The following is a 12458-nucleotide window of genomic DNA, read 5'->3' as shown; positions in this document are numbered from 1 at the left end:
AGGAAAAATGAAGAACTACGGGAGCTGTACAAACATAGTACCATTGTGGAAATGTTAAAGAAGAGAAGACTGAACTGGGCTGGTCATGTAGCAAGGATGCCGGAGAACAGGCTACCCAAAATAGCATCCACTAAGAAATTAGAAGGAAAGAGAAGAAGAGGAAGACCTCGAATTAGGTGGATGGAGAATATCCGGGAAGATGCAGCTAGGATGGGCATCAACTCTGATTGGACAACAATTTCCCTGGATAGAAATAATTGGAAGAGGCTCGTAGAGCAGGTGTATGGTCGATAAGGCCTTAGCCACGTGTAAAGTAAAGTAAAAGTATTTGGGACGAAGTTATGCGTTGTCCGACTCTTCTGCGAACGCATGATCCCCGAATTTCAACAGTAACCCCCCCCCCCCCCCCCGATATCCTCAACGCCTCTCTTGTAGTGTCTAACACAAAAATATGTGACTGATTACACCGCTCTTTGTTGAATTTTCTCCATGTCTTCTATTTATCCAAATTGCCAGGGCCCCACACAAATGAGCAATATTCTAGTGTTGGTTGATGAATCTGCTGCGAATCTTTTTTTGTGGGTAAGTTACGTTTTATTAATATTCTTCTGATGAGTCTCAGCCTGGCATCTGCTTTTTTTACAATTAATTTTACAAACACTCCCAGTTTTACAGTCGCTACTGTTGCCAGTGATTTAACGCCATTTGTAAAGAATAAGTTTCGTTATGAAAAGAATAGGGGCTACTCACCGCATAACGGAGGTGTTGAGTCGAGGATTGGCACAATAAAAAGCCTGTTAGAAAGTGAGCTCCTGGCCAACAAGGCCTTCGTCAGAGATGAACAACATATACTCACACACTCACGAAAGCGCAGTTCATCCACACATGACCGCAACCTCTGGCTGCTGAGGCCACACTGGAGTTTGGCCTCAGCAACCAGACTGCGGTCATGATTGTGTGAGTTGCGCGCGCGCGCGCTTGTGTGTGTGTGTGTGTGTGTGTGTGTGTTGTCTATCTCCGACAGAGGCCTTGTTGGCTGAAAGCTCACTTTCTTTTTGTTGTGCCTATCCGCGACTCAGCATTTCCGGTATACTGTGAGTAGCAGCTATTCTTTTCATAATATTGTTACATTCCATCCTGGATTTTCCGTTATTGACTAAGTTACATTTGTTTACGTACAGAGTCAACTGTCAGTCATGCACCGACAGTCCGTATAGGCAACACCATCGAGCGGAAACAGCTTCATAAAGATCCCGACATTATTTACTATATGATTTCTATAAACTGTGAACAGTAACGGCTCCACAATACTCTTCTGGAGTACTCCAGAAATCACATCTATCGATTTCGTCCAGTTTAGAAGAGCAACTTGAGTTCTATCTGCTAGGAGGTTCTGCTACAAGTCATAAATATTGTCCTATGCATGGTAACCTCTCATTTTCTTCGTTAACGACGGAGCAGAATGGGATCGAACGTCTTCGGTAAGTAAAAGAACACGGCACCAATCTCGCTGTCTTTGTCTGCGGCGCTCTGTATGTCATAGGCGAACAGAGCGACGCACAAGAAAAAGTTGCACAAGGATTTAGCAATTAAACTAAGTGGATAATTTTCTCTGCTACATGAGTTTTTATTTGTTTGACCCATAAGATAATTGTTAACATGTAACAGAATTATAACAATTAAGCACAAAGATAAAAGTTCAGCATTCTATGAGTAACAAAAATAAGTTCCTTCGCGCACGTGGTATGTGATGAAAATCATCCGAACCCTTCTTTTTAATGCGAAATTGAGGACAAGCTGTCACGAGAGGTGGATACGCCAGTATAAAAGAAGATGGAAAGTATTCTGTTATCAGTTGAAAAGCAGTAACTACAGAATGGATTGGCTAGAGGAGACAAGTGACTTCGAACATGGGCTACTCATCTGATGTTGCCTAGCATATCCATCAAGATATTATCGGTGTTTGATTTACGGGCGTCAGACCGCGGTACAAAGCATAATCCTCTGCTTAAAGTTTCGTCTCCCAATGCTGGAGACTCCATCAGATGCTTTAAAGAAACAGAAAGCTGTCAAGCACTCAAAACAACCTCAGCAAGCCGAATTGTAGCCACGCAACGGTCAATTCGTGACGTCATCAATGACCCTCTGTGCTAAATAAAACGAACAGTGCCAACTTTTCCCCTCTACAACGTGCTACGTAGCACACTTGGGCGCAACTCCACGATTCAGGGCAGCGGTTTGATGACGTAACGTTGCGTTGATACATATAAACAGTTGGGCTTGCTGAGCTTGTTTTGTGTCTGTAACGGCTTTCTGTGTCGTTAAGGCCTCCGATGAAGTCACAGATGAAAAGTAAGACAATTATGCCATGGACCACCGCCTTATACACATAAATGGAATATCAGCAATATCGCGAATATCGGCAGTGAAAGTCTGCATTGTGTGATACAGCCATCAGATATATTTCAGCTGGGCTAAAGTTGCCCATTTCGATTTTTGGTGATGTGATTGTAAAGTGGAAATGCGAAGGAGCAACGACAGCTAAGCCAAGATAAGGCGGTCGTAGTCCTGTTAGTACTAAGCCCGTACATAGGTAGTTAAAAGAAAGGGTCACAATGGTCGAGAACCTCCTCATAAGCCACATATTTCTGTAGTCAGTCCAAAGCGAAGCTTGAGGTGTTGTAAGAGCGACGCCACTGCATAGCAGATGAATGGAAATGGATGCTTTGATTCAAGTTTATACCCTATGCCAATGAGATGGGAGGGTTTTAGTTTGCCGAATACCATCACGTGTAGTACCAACCTTGAAGTACGGACATGGTGGTATTATATAGTGTTTCTTTTAGGTAGGGTGTCGTTTCCTTAGTGCGCTTAAGAAAATAGCAAATGTGGAAAGATGTAACAGATATTACAGCACTGTGACTGTGTATGGTAGATAAGTAGTTCGGAGGTAATGACCTTTGTACCAGCATGAGAAGAGACCCTGTCACAAGGCAGCATCTGTGAGGCAATGGTTTGTGAAGAATAATCTTCCTGGTATGGACCGGTCCGCCAAGAGCCTTGATTGAACCCAGTGGCACACCTCTGCACTGAGTCAGATTGTCGACTTCGCTTCAGATCTCTGTGGCCAACCTCTCTGGTTTCGGCCCTTGACGAAGACTAGGCTGAAATTCCTCCACAGACATCCAGACACCTCATTGAAACTGTTCCCATCAGAGCTCCAGCTGTCATATATGTCCACTAATAGGTGACCGGATACTTTTCATCAGATAGTGTACATGTTAGACGTTTCTTAGAACTGGTGCCGCCACATGTAGCAAGCATTGCTTCACGCAGTGGAGAATGGCAAAACAGAGGCACGCCGGCGACTGAGGTGTTGCGAAGTGAGCGCTGCACAGATAGCCTTGCTGACAGCAGCAGTCTGCCAACAAGCTGATGCAAGGACGCACGCAGACCGAGCGCCGAGCGAAGCCTGGAGAGTGTTGAGTAAGGGGAAGTGACGTCAGCATGCTAAGTTACGCTGCAATATACTGCGGGAGTAATAACAAAAAGCTATCACCGAGGTTAAAAAACGTCCTCCTGCCAGATATAAATAGTGGAGCGCAGGCAGCAACAGACAGAAGCCATTAGGAAGCAGTTCGGATCTGAGGATGTACGTGGTCCATGTCCGAATGTTCAATCTTCGTAGGTGACGATTCTGGAAGTCTGTTCCAGCTCGCAGGAGTCATCCGTTCGCCGCCAGATGTCAACTTCAGCTCTGGAGGTCGGCCCGAGTTCGGTCGGCGCCACGGCTGACTAACTTCAGCGAGAACTTCCAGCAGGACCGGCCGCAGCGCGGTCTCGGTCACAAGCGCCCCCGGGGACTGACGCCCGGACTTCACGGCAACCCCGCCCCACGGCATGTGGTCCGTCCGCGACGGGACCTCGCGGACATCGCGACTGACGGCTTCCCAGCCGCCGGTGCAGCAGGCGTCGGCAGCTGACCTCACGGCGACGAGTTCATCTCAACCACAGGGCAGCCTGGTTTCAGAGGAGCACTGGTGGCCTGAGGCTACCGAGTGCGATCAGCGGCGCATTGTCGGAGAATCTACACAGCAGCAGCCAGGCGGAGGGATCCGCAGGGATGGGCAGCGACGACGAGGGAGAAATTGTAAAGAAAGTTCAATAAATAGTTGTAAAACTCCACGCCATCTCAGTCTTTGGCGCAGCCACTGTGTCTGCTGCTAACAAGTGGTGCACAAGCTGTAACAGAACGAGTGTAATACAGTGTTAGCAGAGGGGAAGAGGTTCAGAGCACAGACCTCGGTGACGTCACTGGTACCTGGGATGTTACGTGCGTGCATCTGTGTCTGTGAGCGTTTGTGTGTGCGCTGCGTGTGGAGTGAGGGGCGGGCAGGGCGAGCACGGCCCCGGGCCATCGCAGGGGTGTAATGGCGCGAGAGGCTACAATGGCGGCGCGGCGCCTCTCGCCCGCCAATTACGCGGCCATTGTGCGAGCAGGTGGGCGCGACACGCACCGCGTCGAGTGGCGCTGCCTGGCTGCTGGCCGCTGCGCGGCTACGTGTGGCGCGCTACACGCGTGACGCGCCTACCGCCCACTGCCGCGCCTGCTATGCGGGATGGCGCGGGCTGCAGATGCGAATGCCGCTGCCGTCAGCTGGCAGCCCGGGGTAAGCGCTGCACGAAGGTCTGCATAGCAAGTGCTGTTTACTGAGCCGCCGGACCACACCGGCTCCGCCTTCAAACCGCACGGCTCGTCTTATGCACCGAGGGAAATGGAAAGTGTTACATCATGGAAATCTTGACCGAACGCTGCCCACTTGCACTGATACTTCCTCGCCCTCTGTGTACGAGGCACGTTCAGAAAGTAAGTGTACTGTGACTAAAACAGCTTGTGAGTTTTTGTTTTTTGAGGGTCGAAAATGCTGAGTAGTAGTGGGAGAGGGAAATCCTCTGCCCAGAACAAGCATCGCAGGAACGCAGTAGTATGTAAACTCAGTAGTAGTGTCCATTTGCGTGAAAGATGTCAGTAAGCCGCCAAGTGCGAGCCATGTGCTGTGATCCGCTTCTTACTCGCGGAAGGAATAACAACTCCCGAAATCTTTTCGGAAATCGAAATGGCTTATGGCGAAGGTGTCATGAACAGAACCAGTGTATTTAAGTGGTGTAGGGAGTTTACTGGAAGCAGAACAAATGTTCATAATGAACAGAGGAGTCGAAAACTTTCCAATTTGACTGATGAATTACTGAAAGAAATCGTGGAAACTGTTCGTCAAGACCGCCGATTGAGAGTGTATGAATTTCTGCGGTGTTTCCACAACTGTCCAAAACTCTCTGTTATACGAGACACTCGGGTAAACTAGGGGATACGGGAAACTGCGCGCCGGCCGTAGTGGCCGAGCGGTTCTAGGCGCTTCAGTCTGGAACCGCACGACAGCTACGGTCGCAGGTTCGAATCCTGCCTCGGGCATGGATGTATGTGATTTCCTTAGGTTAGTTAGGTTTAAGTAGTTCGAGGGGACGGATGACCGCAGATGTTAAGTCCCACGGTGCTCTGAGCCATTTGAACCATTTGGAAACTGGCCGCATGATCGGTCCCATAACAGCTGACAGAGCAGCCCAAGAAAAATTGGGTCGAAAGTTCCCGCAAGTGTCTTAAGCGACGTGCATTGGAAAGTGAGCATTTTCTGAGCTCTGTTATGACTAGAGATGAAACGTCGGTGTCTCATTACACGTCTAAGCCGAAAAGGCATCAGCGCCACACCAATTCCCTATCTGCCAAAAAATTCAAAACCACAATTTCAGGCAAAAAATCATGGTCTCAGAGATTTGCGACCGAAAAGACATCATTTTGGTAGAATTTCTGCCTCAGTGGGTGATCATCAATGCTACTTTTTGTGCAACCATTGATATTTGTTTTGCTTCTCCACATTCTTTCTTTATTGTTAGTAATTCCCCACAAATTTCCCCTATATGCGAAATTATTGCCTCAGTGTCCTTCTTACGCTGTTCGTCAGCTTCTTCCTTCTCCTTCTTACGCTGTTTCTCAGCTTCTTCCTTCTCCTTCTTACGCTGTTTCTCAGCTTCTTCCTTCTCCTTCTTGCGTTGTTCTTCAGCTTCTTCTTTCATTGATCGTAGGAAGCTCAGTATTGGGTTTATGTCATCTTTTTGATCCTCGTCACACATGGGCGATGTAACTCTGGAAACCTGGGCGCTAGAGCTCTGACTTGACCTAGCTGGCCCCTGTCTGCCCTCGTTCGCTTGATTATAAACTTCTGCTACCGTCTCGACCTGTGTGCCTGACTCTGTTTCATCCTCTACCTCACTATCATAATCACGGCCGCGACGTTGCTCTAAGATCGCGTCCCAATCACCTTCCTCATCAATGACCCTGTCGTCCTGTCGTGCCCCTTATCCATTATGCTACCCTCTTTTGTTTTTGCTTCACTCGATAATAGTTGTGCCTTACTTCTCGTGATCATTCATGAAAAACAAATTTATCTAAAATGCACAATATAAATAATCTACTCCATATATTTTTCCACATAGACATAAAATTTCAACAACGCCGTTCCAACGCTGTAATTACATGCACGATTTGTTGTGGTACAGAAACCGCAGACAAACCCGACAAAGTGTGATGTGGTACGGACACCACATCAAAGAAACACATAAAACAATCAACATACAAAAAATATATACCCTGAAAACAAAAACAGTAATCATGCGCTGCTACATAAAACTAATCACCACGCAACTACAAGAAAAAGAACTTGGGTACTAATCATTAAAAAAAATTAGAGAAAAAATTTGAATGTCCCTACTAAGAATACTGTTTGCTTATCAGTGATTCACAGGAAAGATTCGAGGCTAAGGGTCGCCATTTTATGCGAGGTGCCGGGGCTAGCAGTGTATTTAACAATAAATTCTTCTAGAATCTACATATGAAAATGATTCTCTAAGCCCCCCCCCCCCTATTCTAACTCCGGCTTTTTCTGTTGCACATGGATTAAAAAGAAACGCGAACTGACTGTAATCGACCCTGCAAGTGGAGAAGAAAAGAGTTTGGCACCTGCAATAATTACATTTGATAAATAAGTTAAATAAAGGAAAGTTTCATTAACGTAGTGAGAAATGATAGGGTTGCTCTACCGATTAACAGAATGAAAATTCTGTCCAAAATAACAATATGATTTATTATAACTCAAAATAATAAACAAAAACACATGAAACATTTACAATACACCACTTTGGCTCAAATTGGATACTCAAATAAATGCTGTGAAGGTGAAGTTGTCCCTAAACTAGATTGTGACATTTATGACGAAGTGGTATGTGGAGCCAATTCCTTGCAACTCAAGTCTTAAGAGAGACACACAGCCAACCCAACATTAATTGCTGCTACAGTAGTGAGAATTCAGACAATGAACACCCAAGACAGAACAAAGTTAGAAAAAGACGAACAGGCGCGCTCTGCTTAGCTCTGATTATCACCTAGGAAAATCCCTATCTGCCGGTGCTGTGGACATACATTACCAAACTGTCTTCTTAACTGCAAGAGCACAATCTGGCGTACCTGAGGCGATGGCTGGTTGCTTCGATGTCCCGTCGTGGTGATGATAATGTCGCGAGTATAGCCCGAAACTAATTATCCTGGTCTGGTTGTTCCAGACTAAAGACTTCCTAGCAACACTAATGCGCCTCTGAGGGAGACGAAGAAGGCTCGCCACACAATCACTGGCGGTACAGTGATTGATTTTAACAAGAGAAGTCACACTGTAACTCCGATACAGTCAACTTTAGCCAAAACTGCTCAAGACAGACAACATAGGCCGCTTGTACGTAGAACGCTCAATTGCCAACTGTACTCGGAAAGTTACGTTGAAGTCGAAACTTCAGCAACCTCATTAAACAGCTACAATTAAATAAAAGTATATTAGACAGCCAACGGAAGGCAGGCTGTCCAGAGCAGTGAGAGCTCAGTCTTGTAACCTACTCTGACCGAAAGGCGAGAGCCGACTCCTGTAGAGCACCCGTACAGGCCGAACACAGATTCCCGCGCCCACGACAGTGGCCGTGGTTAAACGTTCCAATCAGCAACTCGAAAACCGGCGGAAAATTCCACTCTATTGCCGGAGCACTACCATTCCACCAATGGAGATTCTTGGCGACAATTTCTGCGCTGAGTTTGCTACGTCACGAAGCTATGCTCTGAGCAAGCCAATCACAGTTACAATTTTGCAGAAAGCGCGGAAATTTTCCCGCCACAACTGCCTGGGTACACAAGTCATTCCCACGCCTCGCTGGTAGCACACCAGAAAGTGTTTTCGCTAAGTTTCTGCGAAGTAACTGAACCTCTAGCCCAGCAGCTACTTCAGGCCCCTGCGGGCATGTCTTTTGACAATGTCGGCGTCTGGAAAGTATTTACTCGACTCCCTCACACCCGTCGGCTTAACCCTTTCAAGATCAGCAGAGCCCGCCTGTCACCGGACCACCCGGGTGACGAGAGACGCTGCGTGGGAAGTCCGCGTGTGAAGAAATAGCGACTTTTCACCGCATGCAATTAGAGAAGAAAATCGAAAGATAGAAATATGAGAGGGGGCTCATGCCACCTCTCAAACTATTATGTTCTTTGATATATGTCCTTGAACAACGTACAACAAGTAAAGCTGTGAGGATAGCACGTGAGTCGTGTTTGGGTAGCTCAGTTGGTAGAGCACTTGCCCGCGAAAGGCAAAGGTCCGGAGTTTGAGTCTCGGTGTGGCACACAGTTTTAACCCGCCAGGAATTTTCATATCAGCGTACACTCCGCTGCAGAGTGAAAATCTCATTCTGGAAACTTACTGTTGACAAGAGCAGACTCTCGAGTCTTACTTGGTTCCCACTAGGTAGCAGCAGTGTGTGCCCAAATTGGGATGTTGGGACAGCAAAAAGCGTCTTGTGTTCTACGTTTTATGTAGTGCGGGTCAGTAATAATTGTTCAGCGTGACTTTCGTACTAGGTATGCTGTGGATCCTCCTACAGCATGCAGCATAAGACGAAGGCATGAATAATTCCGAGGAACAGATTGTTCGTTTAAAGGCAAATCGCCGGGCCGTTTCCGAGTGTCTCATACAGACGTCCAACGCGTCCACCATAGTTTCACAAGGAGTCCGCAGAAATCCCTTCGTCGTGCAGCTTGGCAGCACAGCATGCCCAATTGTCCATCTGGCGTGTGTTGCGTCGAAGTTCACACATGAAACCATACAAAAGTCAGCTGCTGCAAGCTCTTTGTGAAGGTGACAAACAACAGCGTGTGGAGTTCTGCAATTTCATACTTGGCAAGACGGAGGATGACAGTTTTCTTCCACGCTTAGGTTTAGTGACGAGGCTACAGTCAGTTTGAATGGAAAGGTGAACCGTGATAACGTGTGAATATGAGGTACGGAACAACGACATGAAGTTGTACAACATGAAAGAGACTCCAAAATTTAATGTGTTTTGTGCAGTTTCACGGCAAAATGTGTATGGTCCATTACTTTTTTTTCCGAGAACATTGTTACAGGGAGCACATATCTCGATACGCTTGAGAACTTTCTTTTCCCGCAGTTAGAGACTGATTCGACCAATTTCATTTACCAACAGGATGGGGCACTGCCGGAGGTACGGGAATTTATAATCAAAGGTTTACTGAACGTTGGACTGATTCAGCCTTACATTAGTGGCTTCCAAGGTCACCGGACCTGACTGAATGTGATTATTTCTTGTGTTGGTTTATAAAAGACTGTTTCTGTGCCACCGTTACCAGCAATGAATGAACTGAGTCGTCGCATAACAGTAGCTGTGGAAGCTGTAGATCAAGACATGCTCGATGCTGTATGAGAACAATCTGAATAACGCATTGACATGTGCTGTGCTTCTAAAGGTGGGCATATTGAACACCTATGAAAACGTATGAAAAAAACCTTTCTGCAGAGTGAAAATCTCATTCTGAAAACCTTTCTGAGTTTCCCGTTCATCAAAAAACAAAATTCCTTTTACATGTTTATTAATTTCAGAAATACAGACATGCCAAATTGGATGATTCTTTGTGATACTCCTTGAATATCTGACTATTTGAGTCTTACTACATTTATTATTTACGTAGCATTGTAATCTTCCCACCTGTCCTTAATTTCTGTCAATGTAGTGACCATAATCACAGTGATTAAGCGAGAGGTCAAGGTTTATTACGTCTGCAAGTATGAGCTGAAGTTGACTCCCGGGTTACGGTCTGGACAGTTACGCTGTATGCTTGTGCTCACGGCAGCAACAGCAGAGAACAGTGGGCCCAGACCCATTAAACGCGGCGTCTGCTGTTCGTGATGGCTTCAGACCCAGTGCACTCTGTCCGAACTCATAGCTCGATGTTTGCCTTGCGTGGGCAAACCGACTGAGCCGGCTAAAAGCCTCAGTCTTCCATATTCCCTTTTCTTCCGAATTCTAAAGAGGCTATCCTTTACGCCAGACAGGTATAGGACACAAAAGAAACGTCTCCGATCAAGAATGGCTTACACTACCTATGATGGGCCATGAGTCACACCGTGATAGACCTCTTAACAAGAGGTAAAGGCAAGAGTCCGGATTCGAAGCCCTGTCCGAAAGTAAAAGAAGTGATATGCAAAATAAGTATTCTGTGAGCAAATTGCTTACAGGTACGTAAATTCATGAAATTACTAATTAAGTGGATAAAATGTTATGAAGTTATTTGCCTGAGAATTTGTAAAACACTTTGAAAAATTTTAAGCCATGAAAATGCGCATGTAAGTTGGTGTTACGTTATAAGTATCACAGCAGATAACCCAGTTCAACTTATTCCTTCAGAATCACGCTAGCGAAATCTGGCCGGATAATACCGACTCAGTTGCGACAAAATGTAGGACGCAGGAAATACTGCCGAAAGTGCCAAAATGAGAGAAAGGTATTACAATAGAAAATCATTAAAAGTTAACTTAGTACTGCTCACCAGACATCATAATTATAGATTCTTCAAAATAATGCGATTTCTACAATGCAGTAAGAATATGCATTATGAAATTCAGCCGATCGCGTAATTAATGAAGCAAGGTGCGCATACACCCAGTTGAGTAGGCCAGCACTTTTCGATTGTAAGACAAGAAAATACACAAATTTTCTTGTAACTCAGGCTCTAGAAAGGACACATGTCATGATCTATGACCATCTTTCATTACTAACATTAATAAAAAAAGAAATGATTTATGTGTATACTGAAGGTCATTGCAGAGTACTCAACGGAGTACTTTTTTTTTTGTTCTTCGAAAAATCCTTTCCTGCTCCACTAGCAATCTGAACACTACATTATCATCCTTATCTAGTTATTGCGAATTTTCCAGAACATATAACATTATGCAGTACGAATTTCACAGTTTTCCTCGAATTTTTGTGCGCTGGACTTCCCCAACAATTCCCTGAAGATATTTGTGTATGGTCGTTCATCTTCTCCATAATTTCGGCATACGACTACTCCACATAATACGAGTAACGCAGGTGAACTCATGATTTCGGCCGGCCGCTGGTGGCCGAGCGGTTCTAGGCACTTCAGCCTGGAACCGCGCGACCGCTACGGTCGCAGGTTCGAATCCTGCCTCGGGCATGGATGTGTGTGATGTCCTTAGGTTAGTTAGGTTTAAGTAGTTCTAAGTTCTAGGGGACTGATGACGTGAGATGTTAAGTCCCATAGTGCTCAGATCCATTTGAACCATGATTTCGTTTGTATTGCGATATCACTTGCTACTGCAGTGGAAAGTAAAGGCCACTTCTTCTCATAACTAGTTTCTTTATGGTACACCACGTACTTTAAGTATTTTATTTGTGTAGGTTTAGTAAAAGTGTTGTGTCTATGGGTGGAGGTTCACCCTATGAAGCAAACAACCAGTGAAATTTAGGCTTTTACGTCCCGTTAGCGATATCATTCGAGACGTAGCACAGAATCAGATTGGGGAACAGGCCGTGTCGTTTACAACGATAGTAATCCAGGGGGGGTCCATTTGCCCTAAGTTAATCCGTCAGACAGATATGACCCATCAAAGCAGGTGCTCTACTTATTGCACTGTACGAGCAAGTGTATCAATGAGTCATACCTAATGCAGACGCAGAATCTACGCTTCTGTGCTGCTACTAAGTTCGCCGGCCGAAGTGGCCGTGCGGTTAAAGGCGCTGCAGTCTGGAACCCCAAGACCGCTACGGTCGCAGGTTCGAATCCTGCCTCGGGCATGGATGTGTGTGATGTCATTAGGTTAGTTAGGTTTAACTAGTTCTAAGTTCTAGGGGACTAATGACCTCAGCAGTTGAGTCCCATAGTGCTCAGAGCCATTTTTTTGCTACTAAGTTCTGTGAGTACATGAATTTCTCATTTTTATATTAGGAGCGTCATTGCGCAGGCATGCAATGTGTGTACTCTTCAAATAAGTGACTTACAC

This window comes from Schistocerca nitens, chromosome 2 (genome assembly GCF_023898315.1).
Source record: "Schistocerca nitens isolate TAMUIC-IGC-003100 chromosome 2, iqSchNite1.1, whole genome shotgun sequence".
Lineage (NCBI taxonomy): Eukaryota > Metazoa > Arthropoda > Insecta > Orthoptera > Acrididae > Schistocerca > Schistocerca nitens.
The sequence above is the reverse complement of the archived record's forward strand: the minus strand, read 5'-3'. Positions refer to the sequence as shown.